General features: G+C 41.4%; 1 protein-coding gene across 1 annotated transcript in view; it reads right to left on the bottom strand.

The window, feature by feature from the left end:
* pot (zona pellucida domain protein papillote) overlaps positions 1-21,801 on the bottom strand; it is a 139,839-nt gene extending 118,038 nt beyond the window's left edge. The window contains exon 1 of the mRNA XM_083110111.1: positions 21,521-21,801. The gene's annotated coding sequence lies outside the window, so the exon portion shown is untranslated. The remainder of the gene's footprint in view (positions 1-21,520) is intronic.
* Between the last annotated feature and the right edge of the window lie 423 nt (positions 21,802-22,224).

Genomic DNA, 22,224 nt, shown 5'->3' with positions numbered 1-22,224 from the left:
CTATGTAGTGTATTTAGGCCTATGCCCTTTAAATACACCATAATAAACGTGCTCTGTTGCTATAAACGGAGTTTTAATGCACTTTCTACTGTTCTTTAAGTTATTTCAGTTAATCCGGACTTTCATTAAACCGGTCAACTTATACCACCCATTAGTCCGGATTATCGAGGTTTTACTGTACTTAGTTTTCGGGGGAGGGGGAATCCGGACACCCTACATCCTTGCCCTTAGGCTATAGCCTAGGATAGCCTAGTGTCAAATCCTCGCCTGTGTAAAGGCCTGTTACTGGTTTAAAAACGGTCTTATACGGTCATCTGGTAAGGATTGACCCATTCCGAAGACATCCAAATGCCTAACTCACCTCCACGTAGTACACCCTGGACTGCATTCTTGCAGACTAACGAGGCTCTGGCGTCTGGACTCACAACCAGTGAGTTAACGTGTGTTTTGATTGTCCCTTCGTCAATTTCATCATGTCATCATTCATCCTCATATTCGCGATTATCCAAATTTGGCAGAAAAGCGAAGTAAAGCAAAGCAAATCCATCAATCAAACAATTACAGTGACGGGCCTCCCCGATTACGCAGTGGTAAGGTCGTCGCCTTGTAATTAAGGGGTCCTGGGTTCGATACTCAGCGTAGTTCGGATCCCACTTAAACTGTAAGTCAAGTCCCGATTAGCCTATATGTGCATAAAGTGAACGTAACACAAAAACCCAATCTGAAATGAGAACTCTAAAATTCGTTTGTTTGCCAATAGATGGCGCAGTAACGTTGGAGACACTACAACAGAAATGAAGGACAGTAAAATTGCAACTGAAACTCCAAATGAAGGCAGAAAATAGTATAATTCATAAATTTCTAAATATGCTGGATCATAATAAACTTTAGTTAGTATGCGTTAATTTATCAGATGTCTACAAATTTTACTGAAAGGCAAAAGTCAGAGGAAAGAAAATAAAAAATAAAAATTATATTAATTTTGATTAGGAAATAAAAGTCAGAAACAGATTGCAAAATGGAAAAAATATTGTCTATAACTTGACAAGTTTTTAAAACAAGACGCTGCAAATAGCTGTTGCGCAGCTCACACCACATTTCCCCATTCCATTCTTCGCAAAGACGTTGGTTCTCAGTGTTGCAACCTGGAGGGATCGGAACGGTCTGAGGATTTTCAACGAAATTTGTATTCGCTTTTTCCTGGGCTGTTTTCTACCTGTCGATGTACAGAACTTCAGCTCACCTTTCGCCAACTACTCTTTTCCTTCTTTTAAAACTAGAACTCCCCGATGGTGCAGTGGTAGCGTCGCCGCCTTGTAATCAAGGGATCCTGGGTTCGATTCCCGGTGGAGGCACATAGTGGTTCGGATCCCACTTTAAACTGTACGTCCACTCCCGATTACCCTTACTGTGCATAAAGTGGACTTTACACAACAAATCAATCCAATCCAATTCTTTTAAAACTTGAGAAACCATCCATTTAGATACTCCTTCTGATTTCGCAAATATGTTGCAACATTGTAAACAATTTCTCTGGCCTCTCCTCTAAGGGCTTTCCAGAGCAGATTGTGGATTTCGTTGGACCCGGCATGATATGATTTTTGCATTTCAAAAATATGCAGCCAAGAGTAAAGAGCAAGAACATTTCAGTGCCTTAAAAAAGAACACAGGCAAGCGTGTTATCAGATTGCCTTCTCGTAGTGATTGTTGTACGATAAACAAAATAACCCCCACCCCACTCGGCTTTTAAAAAAAAACCAGGCCACTGCTCGATGTCGCATTCAGAAAATGAAGTCATTCGCCCAGTGGTTTCTCTTCGTTTCGTTATAAGCGTTAACGCGCGTGCGTGATACTACAGTTTACGATCCGCGCACCGCACGCATTTTCAAAGACCGGATTAAATCATATGAACCACTGATAAACTTATATGAGCCGGCACCGACAATCTACGCAGTAAAAATAGTTTGTCATATTTGTTTTAGCATAATTTTGCTGAGTTGGCACCACTCGTAGTCTCAAGGCCAGACCAGTACGTAGAAGAGTGGTGGGGAGGATGACGTAATAGGAAGTGCTCCGCAGCGATCTGCGCATATCGGGACTTAACTTGTCAGGCTATAGAACCAGAATTATGTTCCTGGTAACCTAAGCTTCTATACGCTTCTAATTTAGAAAACATTGAGATTGAGAAGAATGTATCAGAAGTATCAAACAGCTATAGCCTGATAAGTTAAGTCCCGATATGCTCAGATCGCTGCGGAGCACTTCCTATTACGTCATCCTCCCCCACCACTCTTCTACGTACTGGTCTGGCCTTGAGACTACGAGTGGTGCCAACTCAGCAAAATTATGCTAAAACAAATATGACAAACAATTTTTACTGTGTAGATTGTCGGTGCCGGCTCATATCAGTTTATCAGTGGTTCATTTGATTTAATCCGGTCTTTGAAAATGCGTTCGGTGCGCGGATCGTAAACTGCAGTATTATGCACGCGCGTTAACGTTTATAACGAAGATAAATTACAGGGCGAATGACTTCATTTTCGGAATGCGACATCCAGCAGTGGCCTGGTTTTTTTAAAAAGCAGAGTGGGGTGGGGGTTATATTGTTTATCGTACAACAATCACTACGAGAAGGCAATCTGATAACACGATTGCCTGTGTTCTTTTTTAACGCATTGAAATGTTCTTGCTCTTTACTCTTGGCTGTATATATTTGAAATGCAAAAATCAAATCATGCGGGTCCAACGAAATCCACAATCTGCTCTAGAAAGCCCCTTAGAGGACAGGCCAGATAAATTGTTTACAATGTTGCAACATATTTGCGAAATCAGAAGGAGTTACATAAACTTAAGTATAATGTTGTCGAGTCCACAAGCGCCGCCACGGGAGTATCTAAATGGATGGTTTCTCAAATTTTAAAAGAAGGAAAAGAGTCGTTGGCGAAATGTGGGCTGCATTTCTGTACTCCGACAGATAGACAACAGGCCAGGAAAAAGCGAATACAAATTTCGTTGAAAATCCTCAGACCATTCCGCTCCCTCCAGGCTGCAACACTGAGCTGCGCAACAGCTATTTGCAGGGTCTTGTTTTTAAACTTGTCAAGTTATAAGAGAGTCATAGCTTCTTAAAGTGAATTGCAAGACCTGATTATTTATCCCTCTACATCCAATTGCATATGGAACAGCCTTTATGTAATATTGGTTCGACAGCCTAGCGAACGATTAAATCGTGACCAGATGCAGTGAGAGGTAAGTAAGAGGTGGCAGAACTTGTGACCTACTTTCGATACCTGGACATAACTCAGAGTGGCTTGATATCTTAATTGCAATCAGAACGGTGGAGGCCTGTTAGATTTCTAATCTGCCATTTTTTCGTCATAAGTAATACTTGTATTTATTACGAAAGCTTGCCCTGGCATTACGTATATCTAGCAGCTGATTTACTCTCAAATAAACTACTTCACATCGTGCAATGCTTCCTCTGGAGATTCGATACAGACTTGGAAGTTATATAATTCTCACGAGCAGCGATAGTAAAAATGCAAAAATTTGTTCATAACTGTGCTGTTCACTAACAAAGTTATTCACAACCATGAACATCAACCAATACGAAATCATTGAGTCCTCCAACATCAACCTATCAGGAATTAACGATTCCTCTAATCTGAACGTGTTCGAAATCATGGACTCCTTTAAAATATACCTGGTCGGAATCGTGAAGTCCTCTATCATCAACCTGTTCGAAATCATCGAGTCCTCTTGACATCAACCTGTTGATTCACTGATTGATTTGATTTATTGTACGTCGCTTTTCTGCTACTTTTGGTTTATCGAAAAGATGAGTGATGATGCGATGAAATTGATGAAGGGACACTCACAAAGAACACCTATGCTCTGACCGAGATTCGAACCCGAGGTGTGCTTACCAATCCGCCACTAAAGTCGGCTTCACCTGTTCGAATCCATCGAGTCATCTAACATGAGCATATCCGAAATCATAGTCTTTTAACATTAATCTGCCTGGATTCATTAAGTACTCTAATGTACATTGGCCTTTTCAGAAACATGGATTCCTCTGACGTGAAGTCCTTGCCGATAGCATTATGATTAACGCTCTCGCCTCGCAGATCAAGAACTGATAAACCCATTTTTCAGCAGGTCGGATCTCAATTTAACCTGTAGATCTCACCCGAATTAGCCTACATGAATGTATAACGTAGAGATTTTTACTAACATCCTACAAGTAGAGCGTGACATCAAGAAGCATACGAGTTGCTTCAAGAACGGAGTCGCCTATAGTATTGCATTTGTAATAATTTCGGTCGTGCACAAATACAAAAAGGATAAGGGCAAGATATATGTTTAGGAATGACCGTTAGCAAAATATATATTCGCATTCGCCTGTTGTCATCAGAAGATCAAAACACTTTGGGCCATGCATGTAGGTGTTGCTTGCGTCATCTATGAAAAATGAGGATGTCGGCAACACAACAAGGCTTTTGTTCCACTCGATTGGCAGGAAAGCCTCACCCATTGGTGGCCTTGTTGCAAACGTTTACGAAGTAGAACGCGGGGTGTTCCTCGTCTCTCCTTGGTTCATAGACGTGTACTTATTCTTATGCTGAAGATACTCCCGAATGAACCCAACTGGTCCCTCATCTGGACACAAAGTTCGGCGGCCATGGATGTATTTCGGTTAATATACGCCGCTTTTCTACATTTCGGGGTATTCGCGACGATGAGTTTGAATAATGAGATGGATGAGGGGACAAACACGTACAGTCACCGTCAATAAAGATGGGACATCTACGTCGTCCTCTACGACGCTTTTAATAGCAAGATTTCAATATCAAGTTCTACCACCGCCGTACAGTTAGGCAACCCACACAACGCCCTGCAGGGACGCGAGCATTCCAGGATATAGGTGTCCGATTTTTATTGCCAGTGACTGTACATTGCCTTAACGAGAGTTCGAACGTGGGTCCTCTGGGTTCGTAGCGCGTTGCGCTGGTCCCTCCACTACGAAGACCGGCGCCATGCGTTTCGTCATCTTGTGAATTCAAAACGGAGTAGACCCATAGCGGTTCGGATCCCACTTTTAAACTGTAGGTCCAGTCCCGATTAGCCTAACTGTGCATAAAGTGGACTTAAAACACCAACTCAATCAATCATTCAATCAATTTCTAGTAAAACACGATTCACTTCATATTTTTGTTAAATCTCTTCAACCTTGTCAGTTAAGCGAAGCTGTCCGAGCGAACCATCACTAATCTAGCCGCCGTGGTTGAAACGGGGGACTTTCTTAATTGTACTCTTTATCTGAGAAAAGTTTTTCAGTTTCACTGTACAGTTGTCAAAGTATTTAGAGCAATCATCACAATTTAGTTTCTGCTCTTTCTTAGCCAAGAGACGTCACAGAACTGCTTCAGAGTTCAGTGAAATATTTCATACTGCTGGATTGATTGAGCTGGTGTTTTGAGCCCACTTTATGCACAGTAATCAGGACTTGACCTACAGTTTTAAAGTGGAATCCGAACCACTATGTGCCTCCACCGGGTATCGAACCCGTGACCCCTTGATTATAAGGCTACTACGCTACCACTGCGCCATCGGGGAGGCCCATATTTCATACTGCTTCTGAAAAGTGTGAGCAGACATTCATCCTGAAATTACGATTCGAAGAATAACAAAACACTATAATAATAATAGTAAACGAGATAACTATCATCGTATTATTATTATAGAGCGGGACACGCCATTGGCCTTGGAGGGTGGGCATCCTGGCTGGACCCCCCTCCAAATTTGTGTGTGTGTGTGTGTGTGTGTGTGTGTGTGTGAGAGAGAGAGAGAGAGAGAGAGAGAGAGAGAGAGAGAGAGATAGACACGTGGTAGTCCACTCGATATTGCGTCTGATTGTCACGCGGGAGACTCAGGTTGGACTCCCGGGGTATGTGATAATAATATCCCTGCATGTAGCCGCTCTGGTGTTCACCCAGCCTCGAATGAATGGATGCCTGGGGTCAACACTAGGGGTAAATGAGGCCGGAGCATGGTGCTGATCACACCAGCTCCGCAAAGGCTAAAGTTACGTCGCTCTTATAGTAAGTATCGGGGTATTCGCGATGATGTCGAATGATGAAATGGATGAGGTGACACTTCCTCTCGGCTTGTGGGGCCCTGCCTCCACATTACCCCCTGTGTCGTCACGGCATGAAACGTGTAGAAACTAAAGCTTCATGCACACACACACACACATACATACGTACATACATACATACATACAGGAATGCATAAACTGTCCGGTACTTAGATAATTCTAAATATGAATTGCATTTTGCCAAAAAAAAAAAAAAAAATAGAAATAAAGCGAGTTAGTTCTAGCAATTTTACAAATGATATGAACTTCTAAATGATTTGAAAAATTCATTTTTACCCCCAGGTTTCAAATTCGCATTTGCATGTTGATTAGAGTGCTTCCAAGATCGTTCAACCCAATACTACAACAGACAGATTTATAAAACATGTGAACGTTCATATGTATAAGCGGAAGATTGCTATAAAAGTACTGTCGAAACTTTCGGCCAATTGGCAAATTTTGAATGATTTTGTTACTAAACGACTCGGTGATTCTGAAAATTTTAACCATTCTAATTCAGTATTTATAGTTGTTAAAGAAGAAATCTTTGCATTTCCTGCGTCGCTTTTAACATTTCTGTTCTCACATTTCTTTAGTTGACATTGCCTTCCTGCTACTTTATTTCTTTGCAAACAACCTTTTGTACTCGTATGTGTAACCTCACTTATATTACCTACTAAACAGATCTCGTATAACTTCAGGAAGTTTGCCAATGTATTTAACCTATACTGTAATTCTCACTTAGAAAATAAAAATTCATAACTGAGAGTGAATACTGATGGGGTGGGATAAGGTACATTTGGAGAACACCCCCCAAAGTCTGCGTCTTTGACTGTTTTATTATTTCGGAACATCTATAGCCCTGGCTGCGCGAGTCAAGCTAATGAGCCTACCAACAGCGTACAGCGTGGGAGGGAAAGTTATAGATTGGTGCTGGGTCGAGATGACGTCAGCGGCTCCCTTGTTGATTGGATACGTCGGGAGTTGAGACTCGCTTCGAAGCTGTAAATGCATAACAACCAGAAAAGTTACCGAAATAATCTCACTGTGCCTAGTTACCGAGCCTACGAACAGTGTAGCGCGTGACCAAGGGGGTCAGCGATTGGTGGTGGGTTGAGATGACGTCACCGGCTCGCTTCTCGATTGGATGCGTCGGGAGTTACGACTCGCTTCCAAGCTACAAATGCAGAATAGCCAGATTATTCTCATTCTACAGGAAAAACAGTAGCAAACATGGCGAAATTGCTCGAAATAGGTTATTGTGATGAGTGCCACTGAACTTAACTTGTCGTGATACACAAAACACGATCTTCTTAGCAATTTCCATGTTTTACGACTGCAATGATAACGGCAAGTTCATTTCCAGCTTGCAAATGAAGCCCGCGCTCTATGTTGAGAGTGGAGTACAGACATTAAATTAATGATAATGACGCATTCATACGGTCTCACACATAAGCAGGTAACAATACACCCAAGGACATCAGCAAAACACCTTTTCGGTCTACTTGCTCAGAGAGTTCCACTTACGAGCCAATAGCTTGTTGACAATTCCCTTATCTGGGCAATAATCGACAACTTTCTTACGCACAACAATCGCTGACGAATTATTTCCCTTTCCAACAATGAGGCAGGATTCCCATCTGATAAATCCATCATTGTATCAGGGCGTGCTACTTTGTTTTTGCAGCAGCCCTCTTATGGGAAACCCAGAAGAGTTGATGCATGATGGGCCAGGGCTTCTTCACGCTGCGAGGAGCAGAAGCCGAGAGAAAGTGTATCCTCAAAAGGAACGCCGATATGGCGCACTTAAAACGCGTTATAAAGAGAACGTGAAGCACGATGTTTCACAACTGACGCAGGCGGCGTGCTCTTGGGGGAAAACAAAGAAAGAAGAATTCTTCTGCCGGCTGTAAATTCCTCGGACGGAAGAGGGAGCCGTGGTCAAGGAGTGATTGCAGCACATCCAGGGGGAAATGAAGCGGAAAGATGATCTCCAGGAAAATGTCTGAGGCAAGGAATTATCTTCTCTTGTTTTCTCTCTCCTCTCTCTCTCTTTCTCTACTCCCTCCCTATATATATATATATGCCATGTGTGTGGGGGGGGGGGGGCGTGTGTGTGTGTATAAAGAGACGAAGTGAGATATATAGATAAAGAGACAGAGAAAGAAAGAGACAGAGGGAGAGATAAAGAGACAGAGATAGATAGATAAAGAGAGAGAGAGGGAGAGAGAGAGAGAGAGAGAGATAAAGAGACAGAGAGAGAGAGATAAAGAGACAGAGAGAGAGAGAGAGATAAGGATACACATAGAGAGAGAGAGAGAGAGAGAGAGAATAGATTAAGAGACAACAAACACCTAGGATGGTTTAGATAAAGTTAGCTTAATTTAAAGTTTATATTCTGCAATCAAAAAACGAGGTAAAGTGTGCTTAGCACCACGCCATGCAGGCATATAGGAGGTGTGGGAGTAACGCCCCAAACTTTCTTGATCCGGTCGTGAGTGGGGGAGATGTGATCAGTATCACGCCCCTGACCGCCTTTACTTCCCAGGGTTTCCCCCAGGTACCCATGTCATTCGACGCTGGGTGGGCGCCGTGGCCGCTTCCAACGTTAGAAAAGTTACCGGATTTGAACCGGCCGGGGATCGAACCCGGGACCTTTAGCATGGTAGTCAGACGCGTTACCGACTGAGCCACCGCGGCCAAAAAACGAATACAAATACTATTTATGAACTGGCGTGTACTACACTCGTTTCGCTTCTTTCTATTTGCATTTTTGTTTCATGTTGTGATCGAACTGAAACAAGCGACATCCGATAGTAATCAGTCTCAAGTACGTACAGTGGGATCCATGAATATTACCGTGCAAATTGTACATGACTATTTTCATTAATTTTTCTCTTAAATCCTATGTATTTTTAAGCGATGGAGTTTTATGTATGCTGGTGCAGAAGTTATCAACAGCTTGTCTTGAGTTTTCATTAATTCTTGAAGCTCTTATTGGGTTAAATTAACTGCACGAACATGGTGATGGACAATTTGCACGGTAATACTCATGGATCCCAGTGTACATTATACTGCACTAACAAAACTGAGCATAAGTAAAACAAATACACTATACTGTACTACAAATAAGTTTACAACAAAACTGAGTATAAGTAAAACAAAACACAGACATTTTTTACGTTAACTGATAATTTTGCATTTTATTTCTTCCTTGGGATTAACCATGCAAACAGGTATGAATGAAAGAAATAACGTCCTTTAAAAGAGAAATATTCATCTAAAAGGTATCTAGGATCAGTCCAAAAATTCCTTCATTTGAGAAACGATTAATATTAACCAACATGCGCGCCATCTGTTGTGTTGAAATCTAACAAGGCTTTGACATAGGTTGTTGCATCACAACAGCTCTGCAAACGGCTTCGAGTGTAACGGATGCATCACACCTTGATAAACATTCCTAGATTTCAACCGTTTAAAGAAATTACAGAAGGCTGGACGCGATACAAACTATTTTGTCAAGTTCCAACACGCAATTTCGGAGCTTTGCGAACGTGTCACTATCAAGGAGGGTCCAATTCGGGGCAGAATTTCAAACAGATGATATTTATTTCGCAACCAATTCACTTCCTTGGACATTACACCCCAGCGCCCTCTTCTCAGATGAGCGACCCACGTAGAAAAAAAGAGAAAGTTGTTCATTGCTTGCGTGGTACACGGAAAACACCTCCGATCAGTGTTGATGCAATTTCCCTGTGGCAGGTGTAAAATTTCCCTCTTTTGCCCATTTTTTTCGCTCCGTGTCGGACACAAAGTTCGTTTAACTCTATTTCATGCCGTTAGGGCAGAGGTTCTCAAACTCTTTTCTCATTGTACCCTTTAGTCGTAACTAATAAATCTAATGTACCCCAATTATAGGTTTTCTCCTAATAGTGGGTTTTGGGGGATTTTTTGGCTGTCTGACTGGTGGGGCGTTTTTGTTATGTTAGAGGCGTGTATCTGCAATAGAGGAGCTTTCGGACTGTATGTGGAAAGATGGTAAGCAAAGAAACATTAGAATCAAGAGCGTATATTCTAGGATAGCTAGGCTATCTGCGAAGCCTAGAATAAAATACGGGAGAAAAATTGATCAGAAATTGTAAATAATATTATTCATATCAGTAAGATGAAGATGCTGATTCTGGAGTTGGCAACCTGATTTCTTATGAGTTGGCAACCTGATTTCTCATGAGTTGGCAACCTGATTTCTCATGACTTGGCAACCTGATTTCTCATGAGTTGGCAACCTGATTTCTCACGAGTTGGCAACCTGATTTCTCACGAGTTGGCAACCTGATTTCTTATGAGTTGGCAACCTGATTTCTCATGAGTTGGCAACCTGATTTCTTATGAGTTGGCAACCTGATTTCTCATGAGTTGGCAACCTGATTTCTCATGAGTTGGCAACCTGATTTCTCATGAGTTGGCAACCTGATTCCTCATGAGTTGGCAACCTGATTTCTTATGAGTTGGTATTTTTTTTTCTATTCATAGCCTAGGACCACGTGACATTGTGAGATATCCCAGATCTTGGACTCAGTAAACGCCACTGATTAGAATCCTACGTTTATTATTTTATTGGGTGTTCCTACTTTACAATATTTATGATTGTTTAGTTACAAAAATAAAAATGTACATGAAAGAACTTTAATGTTCATATATTTTTTCCAGAGTTGTTGAAAAAATAAGTAAAGAACACAAATAAGTTTGTAAACAAACTGTCAAGCTCAATCTTGGAGTTTTTATTGTAAACCGTCAGAGTTTCTAGTGAGAAGGATATGCCTGCATAGCCTGACACAGTTTCAAGATGTCTGGTTCGGCTCCAATTTAGTCTATTTCGGTTCTTGCTTTTAGGTACACCATGGATGGATGAAAAAACACTCTCCGAGCTGATTCCGTACCCCCTTCAAGTAGTTCACGTACCCCTGCGGGTACGCGTACCACAGTTTGAGAACCCCTGCGTTAGGGAATAACATATGACAAGCAACGAGTTACTTTCCGTGTTTACTGAATTTACATGAGTAATTGGGTAATTGTAGCTGTTCTTCCTAACTTGAATAAATTCAGAACTGGAGGACCAGGGGCGCATCCAGTATCTGAGCGCTCAGCTACTTGACGCCCAAATGAGCGTTGCTCGGCGAGCGCTGCTCACTTGATCCCTGAGCGAAATCGAACCCTGCTCACCACAGGTTCGAGCCACAGAATATTGCGTTTTTGTGTTTCGTTCTCGGGAAGAAAATTGTGTGATGATAGAGGATTATATTGGCCTTGAGTCCAGACGCCAGAGCATCGTTAGTCCGCAAAATGCAGTACAGGGTGTACTACGTGGAAGTGAGGTTGACATTTGGGTGTTTTGAGGAAGGGTCACCTCTTGCACCTCAGAAGAAGAAGAAGTACTTGTGCTTAACTGCTTGATTTTCCACTTCTTGTAATTGTATTAAAATGAAAGTGCTGTTTATTCCAAATATACACTGTAATTTTGGAAACTTGTGCAAGTGTGTGAAAAAGAAAATTTCGAAGCACGTTTGGTGCAAAAACTATGTTTTTGTTCTGATTCATGAGCTCCGGGTCATTGTTTTCAGAATCAATAATTATAGTATTAGTTTTACACTACACTATACTACTACTACTACCATTGTCTTATGCGCAAGTATATACCTTTACGTCGACGATCGTGCAACAATAAAAATGTATTTTGATTGTTACCATGCTGTTTGAAAGACAAAGGTGCTGCTTCCCAGCCCGAGTAATTTTTTACACTTTCATTTGCCGCTTTCCTCATTTAAATTTCATTTTTATTTGATTTCATTACTCAAAGGTACTGATATTTTGATCAATGAGCACACATCGTCAAGTGAATGATCGGTCTACTCAACGAGTGTTTTTGCTCAGAGAACATCGCTCAGATACCAGATACACCCCAGGACGAAACGTGTGCACGAAATTCTGGAAGAAAAATTACATTAGGAAAACATGCAGCACGGAAAAAAGATGTAATACTTGTTTAAACACTTCTATCTTCTTGTTGTGTGACAGTGTAACGGTAATGTATAACGTTTCGAAACAAAATAGCAGTGACTACAAAGCGTTACTAGTTTGAATAACATATCTAACTCTCGATTTAAAGCCACATAGCTTAATCGATATTGAATCTACAGCAAGAAATGGGATCCAAATCAATGTACAATAAACTCCGCCATCTGTCAACGAGTCTGGAAACCTTTCATTATAATGCAACTATATTACCCATGCTACAGTGAAGTATATCCTTCTCATGTTAAGGTGCCTCTCTGTTGGTGTAATGGTGATGTGATCGCCTTATAACCAAAGGGTCAAGGGTTCGATATCTTGTGGAGGCACATAGTGGTTCTGATCCTACTTTAAACTGTAAGTCCAGTCTCGATTAGCCCATCTGTGAACAAAAACTGAAGAAACCCTTTATGTTAGGAAACTGAGAACCACAACTGCATAATAACAATAATCTTGAAGTAAGTTATGAAGCTTTCCTGGCGACGAATGCTGAAAAGATTGTCTCGGGCTATCGATCAGGTGAGTTGTGGAAAAGATTACATTACTAGGGAATCCGGAGAGAATATTTTCAACAATAATCTTAATTGTTATTTGAAATAATAGCAACTTGTAGCGAACTCAAAAATAATAAATTGAAATTATTATTTCTGTTTCGTCAGAGGTATAAGTGGGAAAATATATATTTCCACTATGTGGCGAGTTGTACATTGGCATTGCAAATATGAGTTGTTGTCAACCCTTGACTTGTCAATAATCAAAGCAGTGAACCCCCCCCCCTTCCACACACACACATATTATGTATGTATGTATAACAGGCTTTCCCTAAGGCGTAGTGGTAACGTACCTTGTAATATGGGTTCCGGACTTCGATACTCCGAGGTTCGGAGCGCAATTTAAACTGTAGGTCCAGTCCCGATTAGCCTCTCTGTGCATAAATCAAAGAATTCAAATATAAAAGTTTTCTTGAGGAAAAATGTCTTATTTGACGCTTGTCTTCAAATTTCCCTGTAATATTTTCCATAAAATGTCCCTCTTTTCGCCCACCCACATAAATTCTTCCTGAAATTCCCTCACCTGAGGGAAATTTTGCTCCGATGCTGCAACACTGCCTTTGATACCAGTGAACATAAGCAAGCACTTATGGAAACATCAGGAAACCCACTCGCAAACGCCAACATGCGACAGATAGCAACCGTTACTGTGAAACTGTGTTTCTTTGCCGTCCATATGTGGAACATATCCAATCGTGAGTATCCAGGGTAGTGAAAGCTGAAGGAAAAGGAGGAAGAAGTAATCACACAGGCAAGACTGGCACCGTGACGTATGCTCTGATGCACTCGTTGTCTGTCGCTGCTTGCAAGTAAAACGGACGATTGACAATGGCCTTTGTATGTTCAGTCACCGCAACGAAGGACTGCCATTTGGGTTCCTGTGCGCGTCTGGCTGTTGTTATTTTAAGTTTCACGTCGTGAACTACTAGATTGACTGAGGTGCATGGTGAATGATGACGTAGAGAATGAGGACCGATCACAAAAACGTATATATAGACCGTAGTTCGAACCTAAGACCTCTGAATGTGCAGACGTGTTGCACACCGTCTACTACCCCTGGAACACTGTGCTGACAACAAAAGTTGCAGCCGGAGTGATTAACACAGCGCGCTAGAGTGCAGGGGTCCCGGGTTTCAATCCTGGCTTGGTCATGGGTGTGTTTTGTGAGTGTTCTTTCATCAATATCATCACGCATACTTATCGTCGCGATTAGTCAAAAAGTGACAGTGGGTAGGTCTATTTCACTTTTAGTGCATGTTTCCTCACTTTGGCCCTCTAATTCCCTCTTTTAGTGGGTCTCTTTTACTTTTAGTGACTGTCTCCTCACTTTGGCCCTCTACTTCCCTCTTTTAGTGGGTCTCTTTTACTTTAAGTGTCTGTCTCCTCACTTTGGCCCTCTAATTCCCTCTTTTAGTGGGTCTCTTTTACTTTAAGTGTCTGTCTCCTCACTTTGGCCCTCTAATTCCCTCTTTTAGTGGGTCTCTTTTACTTTTAGTGACTGTCTCCTCACTTTGGCCCTCTACTTCCCTCTTTTAGTGGGTCTCTTTTACTTTAAGTGTCTGTCTCCTCACTTTGGCCCTCTAATTCCCTCTTTTAGTGGGTCTCTTTGACTTTTAGTGTCTGTCTCCTCACTTTGACCCTCTAATTCCCTCTTTTAGTGGGTCTCTTTTACTTTAAGTGTCTGTCTCCTCACTTTGGCCCTCTAATTCCCTCTTTTAGTGGGTCTCTTTGACTTTTAGTGTCTGTCTCCTCACTTTGGCCCTCTAATTCCCTCTTTGAGTGGGTCTCTTTTACTTTAAGTGTCTGTCTCCTCACTTTGGCCCTCTAATTCCCTCTTTTAGTGGGTCTCTTTTACTTTTAGTGTCTGTCTCCTCACTTTGGCCCTCTAATTCCCTCTTTTAGCGGGTCTCTTTGACTTTTAGTGTCTGTCTCCTCACTTTGGCCCTCTAATTCCCTCTTTTAGTGGGTCTCTTTCACTTGAAATGCCTGTATTCTCAATTTGGATGCATATTTGTCCTCTCAGCGGCTTTCTTCTACTTGCAGCGCTTGTTCACCCTCGGTTAATGCCCCACTTCCTCTTCTAGCGCCAATTCGTACACTTCTAGCGCCTCTTACAAGCTGCTCAGCTCAAGGCCGTCAGGGCAATGCTCAACCACAAACCATTGAAAATGCTTACATTTATATTCAGGGTACTAGAAATTAATTGTTATTCAATGAGATTAGCATTCCCTACCTTTCCACAACCGAAGAATCATTGCAATTTCTCCTGCGAAGTGATATCCTCCTTGAATGCCTCTCTAGGGCATTTACAACATGCAAATGCCATTCTTCAGGAAACATCCAAAGGTGCATTTGCATAGTAAGCTCTGTCCATAAATCAGAGGAATTTCTACAGCGATAAATAACGAAAGTTGAACGGTTGGTGAGAGGAGCATTTCCTCAGAGGTTTGCTAATTTCGCGACTCTTTCAATGGCTACTTGGTTACATTTTCTTAACAATTAATAATTATTACATTGGGAAAGTTTTCTCTGCTAAGATCTCTTGTCGTTTTTGGTCATCTATCCGGTTATATCCTTTGAAAATTATACGCGTACAGTAACTACAGCCACAGGAAAATATTCTCACTGACTTTTTTCTTAAGCCACGTGACAAGTTGTTGCCATATGTAGGCAACATATGGTATCAAGTTCAACACGTTCATTGGATCTCCCCGATGGCGTATATACCGGGTGGCCAGAATTAAAGTTACCCAACTCAGAGCCCTCTGTAGCCTATTTGAGGCATCGTAGAACTCTGAAATTTGGTGAATCCACTATGCAGACCATGGGGAAGAGGATGGCGCTAAAAAAATGTTCAATTTTCCACCACCAGGTTGAAATGTGGCGCTGTACTTCCATGATGGGTTGTAATAATGACGTAAACTGCTCCAATTGGTTATGGATTTGCCTTTACCTTGCAATCTTGCAATAAACGAGAGATTATTTTCTCGCAACTTCCAGCCACTAACAATTGTCTTTCTAATTAATAACTCAGCTAAATCACTTTAACGTGATTATTTGTACCATCATGGAAGTGCAGCGCTACATTTCAACCTCGTGGCGGAAAATTGAACTTTTTTATTGCCATCCTCTTCCCCATGGTCTGCATAGTGGATTCCCCAAATTTCAGAGTTCTACGATGCCTCAAACAGGCTCTGAGTTGGGTAACTTTAATTCTGGCCAGCCGGTATCATAACCAAGGGATCCCGGATTCGATACCCGTCGGTGACACGTGGAACTTCTGATCTTACTCTAAACTTTTAAACTGTAGTTCCCACCGGTTAGCCTATTCTTAAATAAAGAGGACTTCAAATTTAATTTTGAAAATGTCGCCAAAAGTTCTCAAGGCTCGGCAGGACCTTTGGCCGACGTCAGGGCAGCTGTAACGTCAATTAAAGAATTGATCTAAACTACACTGAAAGCAAACAACACGAAGATTCACGTAAAAGCTCTAATAGAATTCTAAGCATATGTAATTTTTCAGATTTTGCAATATGATTTTTCGAAAGAGGAAAATTCACTTATTACAATGATGTTTCCTTGTTATCTCCCGATCATCATATTAAAACGCGAAACGTTACATAGCGGGCGCATTTGGACTTTTTCACAGAGATTATTCCGCTCGGGAAACATAATCCTTCTCTCCAATTGTTCGTCTCTACTGCATTTCCTCAAGATGGTTTCCCTTTGTGTCGTCTTTGCGTGCAGCTTCCTTCTTTCTAATTGCTCTCCTCTTTTCCAAAAACGATCTGGAAGAAATCTCTCTCTCTCTCTCCAGCAAACTGGATTCCGCTTCCTGCTTTACTTCACATGCTCTAAATCTCAAGCGTCCATCTGCATTGTTAGCGGTCCCGTAACCGGAGACCTTCTTGAGATAAGACCCGAAATGGGTTCCGAGTTGGTGCCCGAACTGTTGGACAACAGCTCGAGAAACGGTTACGAATAAAGATTCTTAAGGTGATCGTCTACTTTTGGGGAGAATTCGAGCGCTTCGTGTAAGCTTACGGGATAACTTTTGGTCACAATTATCTCGAGAATCGGTCGACAGAAAGAGATCAAAATTTACCTGAGTACTAAGAAAGGATGTTTCTATTGAACCATTTTTCCATATTTTCATTTATTGCACCAACGTCCTGAAAATTAATTAATTAATTTTAGTATTGAAATATAGTGATTTTTTTCACATTCCTTCACACGGCAACCCTGCTGCCAGTGAACGGGCTCACCACAGGAACTCGCGGTCGGAACACTTCCTCAATGGGGCTCTGTTTCTGTACATCATCATGGCGGGTACCAAGGGTGCGATCGGGGTGCGGAACTTCCAATGAGGAGTGCGATGTTTTTGTAATCGAAAAACGCCCTTATTTGTTTTAATTTTAAATTTTTTATATTTAGCGTCGCTTTTCTGCCACTTTTGGCTAATTACGAAGACAAGGATGAGTGATGGTATGATGAAAATGATGAAGGAACACTCACAAAGAACAACCATGCCCGGGCCGGGACTGGAACCCGGGACCCCTGGCGTTGTAGCGCGCTGTGATGACCACTCTGTCACGGAAGCATGTCTTTATTTATATATTGCTTTAGCTTTATACAGAGCAATACATTCTTACTATTGTTGTTATTATTAAATTGTAGTATTTCGTGATTCACTTGTGGGTACTTGCTATGAAAATAATTTATATGATATTCTAATGCTTCAAAAGTAGTTACCGGCGGAAAATTTTCAAATACCGCACTTCTTTTATATTTAAAATATTGTTTGGGTTTTAAGTCCAGTTTGTGCACAAATAGGCTAATCGGGACTGGACCTAGAGTTTAAAGTGCCTCCACTGGTATCGAAACCAGGACCCCTTGATTACAAGGCGACGATATTAGCACTATGCCAACGGGGAGGCTCTTGAAAGATTGTTGTGATAATTTTTTGCCCTACACATGTAAAACCTTTAATGAAACAAATATAACATAAGAATAAATGGGAAAAACAAAAGTTTTATAAAACAGAGGCTTATTTAGACTGGACCTACACCTTGCATATGACCATCGCCGATAAAGAAAATGGAGCAGATCTCATTATTGCTATTAATATTATAATTTATTTATTTTTCTTCTTCTTATTATTATTATTAGACTATTAGTGACATGAAAATTGAGGATGTCCGTCTGTGGTACGGAAGGTCAGTTATATCTCTGACGTTTCCCATACTTATGGAAAGTAACCAACAGACATGGACAACACGAACTGATAGAAGAGAGGGGTGAGTGGTTAGCGTGGTAACCTCATATTGCAAGTCCTCGGTTTCATTTAGTCTCTTCTCGTCAACGAGAAAGATTCTCTCGTCCTCGGTATTTAAACTTCACTCTCGGTGTAACAATGGCGTGCCCAAGAGGTCTTAGTGGGGGTTCGACTCAGAATTCGTGAAAAGAGGACAATAGCAACATTACTGTCACTATAAAAAGAAGACATACCCCCCCCCCTTTATGGGCAATCACCCCCTTACGAAAATCGTACGCACGCCACTGGTTTTACACCAATTATGGTGGGAGCTCAGTGGCATATTGGTGTACTAGAGTAAAAAAAGAAACCTTCGCATAATAATTCTAAAAACTCTAATAATTCAGCGGTACGGTTTACTAACCTATATGTAAATACAACAATTAAGGGTTTTTCACTCGTACTTCATCTTACTGGAAATTGTACGTTTCACATATTGTCTATAGTATGTGTTCTGATTTAACCCATTTTCAATCACCACGAATTTCGCCTCATCTTGTTAAAACGAAAACTAAAATCCAAGATAATAAACTTCAAATCCTTTGCTTCCAGACTAAAGTTCTTCGTCGTTCAATACTCATTTCATCGCGAGATTCAAAGAAGAACTATTTAAAAAATGAAAGTAAAGTTGAGTCACGAGACGCAGAAATCGAGGAAGAATCGGAAAAGTAGAAAGTGAATGATTTAAAAAGAAAAAAAAAAAACATGGCTTCAAAGCAACTGCAACTATCTTCATGTTACATGATAGCGAGTCTTCCATCTCCGTCCGATCACCAGAGGGCAGACGTGTAGAAAATGCACCCCTCAAAACCAGTTCCAGCCAAAGAAACAAACTAGAAGATAATTACAAAATCGCCAATTGCCGTTGTTTGCAGAAACACTGCAAATTCCTGTAATAATCTTAACATATGGGCAGCGAGGAAACATGCCACTTGATCTGAAGAAAAAGAAAATGTTAACGGAAGTTAGAACGTGTCTTTTTCTGGCTTGGGAAAGAATTATGCACCTACGATGCCGTCTTATAAGAAGGCCTTTGCTGAGACTTGTGTACATGCAACCTCATCACTGGTAGGTCATGGATAGCAACATGATATATAAGCATCACAATTACACCGTGTTGTAATTAGTACATTTTTATGTACTTACACTGAGAATACTACACTCAAACTACTTCAGTTTTCTGTCTATTTGTAGTCGTGATGCTGATATCGTGTTGCGATCCACGGCCTGTGAATAATGACGTCGTATGTAATAAAGACGGCCTTGCAATGTGAAGACACTGGTACTGGTAAGGAATATGATCATGTTGGAGCGCCTCGAAATGAATAGAAACTTTGCAAGATTTTATAACAAAGGCATCGAAAAGCACGAAATAGGAGACAAAAAAAGTAGATGTTATCGACATGAAACCAGCACAATTTTTCTCAGTTTGTTATTATGCTAATCTTCTCACATATTACCAACACGGGTAAGTGTAAATAGCTCTCATTGACTACACTCGCGCCAGTAGTGTGGAAAGTCAATTTGTATGCAGCATATTTGCCCAATTTCGGTCCAACTATAGCTGGCTTGGACAATAATAGTGCATATAGAAGCTAATAACAAATAATATTCAGGCTGATGTGTCTATACTAATGCTAGCAATAACCTAACTAAATACAGGGGCATACTCTTCCGTCATGTTTTCTTCTTGATTGATTGATTTGCTTTTTTGTGCCACTTCTGGCTAATTTGCGAAGATGGAGATGAGTGATGATGTGATGAAATTGATGAATGCACACTCAGAAACATCCATGCCCAGGCCGGGATTCAAACCCGGGACCCTTGGCGTCGTAGCGCAACCGCTAACCACTCCGCCACGAGGGGGGGGGGGGCTTCTTTTTTGTGTAGAGGTGTAAGAACTAGGTATTAAGACTTTGAATTTTAAGTCCAATTTATGCATAGAAAGAGAAATCGGGACAGGTCTTACAGTTTAAATTGAGATCCGAACCTCTGTGTGCCTCCTCCGGATATCGAACCCGGGACCCCTTGATTACAAGGCGATGACGCTACCACTGCGCCATCGGAGAGGCCTCAGAAGGACTTGGAACACACATTATAACGCAGTGGAATATCAGTGGGTATACCAAATTGACAGTCAGCCGCAAAGAAAACAGGCGAATTGTCTATTTTCGTAATCATTATTCTTCATTCTGCGTGCCTTTCAGGGAATGGAATTGTGCTTGAACGGCCGGTGCTGATCACACCACCTTCACAAATGGCAAAGATAGTGAAAGTGTAGGCCTCTACCTCCAACTCCCACATATGCCTTCACTTATGTTGCAATGAATAACAGCGGAGGGATGGCGTAATGGTAATGTCGACGCTTTGTGATCAAGGGTCACGGTTTCGATACCCGGTGGAGGCAATTCCACCGGATCCTACTATAAACTGTACGTCCAGTCCCGATTAGCATATCAGTGCATAAAGTGGATTTAAAACAAAATTCAAGCAATGAGTAGGGTGTTTCTTTACATTTACGTAATAGTAATGGATTTTGAGGATAGGAATTTCGGTGTGTTTTGCAGGAGGCGGCACCAAGAGGGGAGGGGGGCGAGTGAGCCATGATCCACTGTCTAAAATGCAATACTCAAATTCCGTGATTTTGGCTAATTGCGAAATTGAGGATAGGGGATGATATGTTTAAATTGATTAAGGGACACTCACAAAGAATGATGACTATTGTTTTTAGTATTTTTCTGATGAGTAGTAACAATGTATTTCCTATTAATATACTGTCATTTAGTTTATAATTTTTAATTCCCAGCACGATGTAGTCGAGCTCCTTGGCGGAGTGGTCAGTGCAGGGAGCTACGACGTCACGATTCTGGGTTTGAATCCTGGAGAAAACATCCCGGTCGACTTTTTATCTCTCCGCCGAAGTTCCCGGATTCGAGTCCCGGCTTTGGAATAGGTGTTTCTTGCGAATGTCCCTTTATGAATCTCGCATAATCATCACTCAACCTGATCGTCGCGATTGGCCCAAAAGTTGCGATAAAGCCAAGCTAAATGAAAAAAAAAATACAAATTATGTTCATTTATTACTGTGTTATGTTGTGATTGAAATGTTGCCAAATCTAAAGTTTAACCCATTTCCAATGCAACAATTAATTGACTGTGTATAGTTCGTTTTTACCTCAATATACAAACTTTCTATCGTTGATAGTCTACATCCAGTTGTAACAGTGGGAATATAAAAATGCATTGTTATTGGAAGATGTGACACACCTCAATCTTTGACAACCATCAGAAAAAACCCTGCGATCCTCCTGGTGTTTTGATAATTTTCTTCTCATTGTGAAAAACACTTTTAAATAACATATATTTCGAAACTCTTATCTCTTACCGTAGGCCAGAGAGAACAACGTGAAAAATAAGTGACGAAACTTGAATCAAAAACAGTTCCCTTACCTGTTTTCGTTACATCCGCTTGGCGCGAAAGAAAAGCCACAGTTTTTTAATCCATAAATGACAAAAACACTTTCAAATAACTCGAAGATTGTTGTCAGTCACCAAAAACACACTCTCTTGCGTTCCGTCAATCCATACGCTGACGATTCGTAAAAAACACACAAAAGAATTTACACCTTGAACTTTTTTTTTCCAACACTGGCTCGACGTTACCACGGCATTCCCGAAAGCACGCTACGGCAGCGCCCTCTGACAAAACCGTACCTTGCGCTCAACCAAGGCCCGACCACTACTACTCGTAGGCCTAGCTCTCATGTCGTGCCTCGGCTCCTTTTGCCGTGACGTCACACCAGGTGGTTACGAAGCTCGCCGAGGAACGGTTGCTAACCTCTACGCTGAGAAATGCCTGTTTGCGGCGTGAAAGTATTCACGATATTTGTAGATCGTGCTGGGAATTAACGTGGAAGGTTGGGCATCCGAACAATAACACCTGGGGGTGGGTCATCTCAAGGTGGGGATATTGTCGATAATGTATCTTCATAAGCGGCTCTGAGGTTCATCCATCTTTAATCAGTAGGTACCTGGAGAGCTAAACTTCATTCTCACCCTGAGATTCCATCCCTTAGAGAGCTAACGTCACTCTGACTTTCAGGAATTCAATCCCCAAGAGAGCTAACGTCACTTATCAGCAGGGATTCCATCCA

The sequence above is a fragment of the Lepisma saccharinum genome, chromosome 23 (assembly GCF_977018435.1).
Source record: "Lepisma saccharinum chromosome 23, izLepSacc3.1, whole genome shotgun sequence".
Taxonomy (NCBI): Eukaryota; Metazoa; Arthropoda; class Insecta; order Zygentoma; family Lepismatidae; genus Lepisma; species Lepisma saccharinum.
The sequence above is the reverse complement of the archived record's forward strand: the minus strand, read 5'-3'. Positions and strand labels throughout refer to the sequence as shown.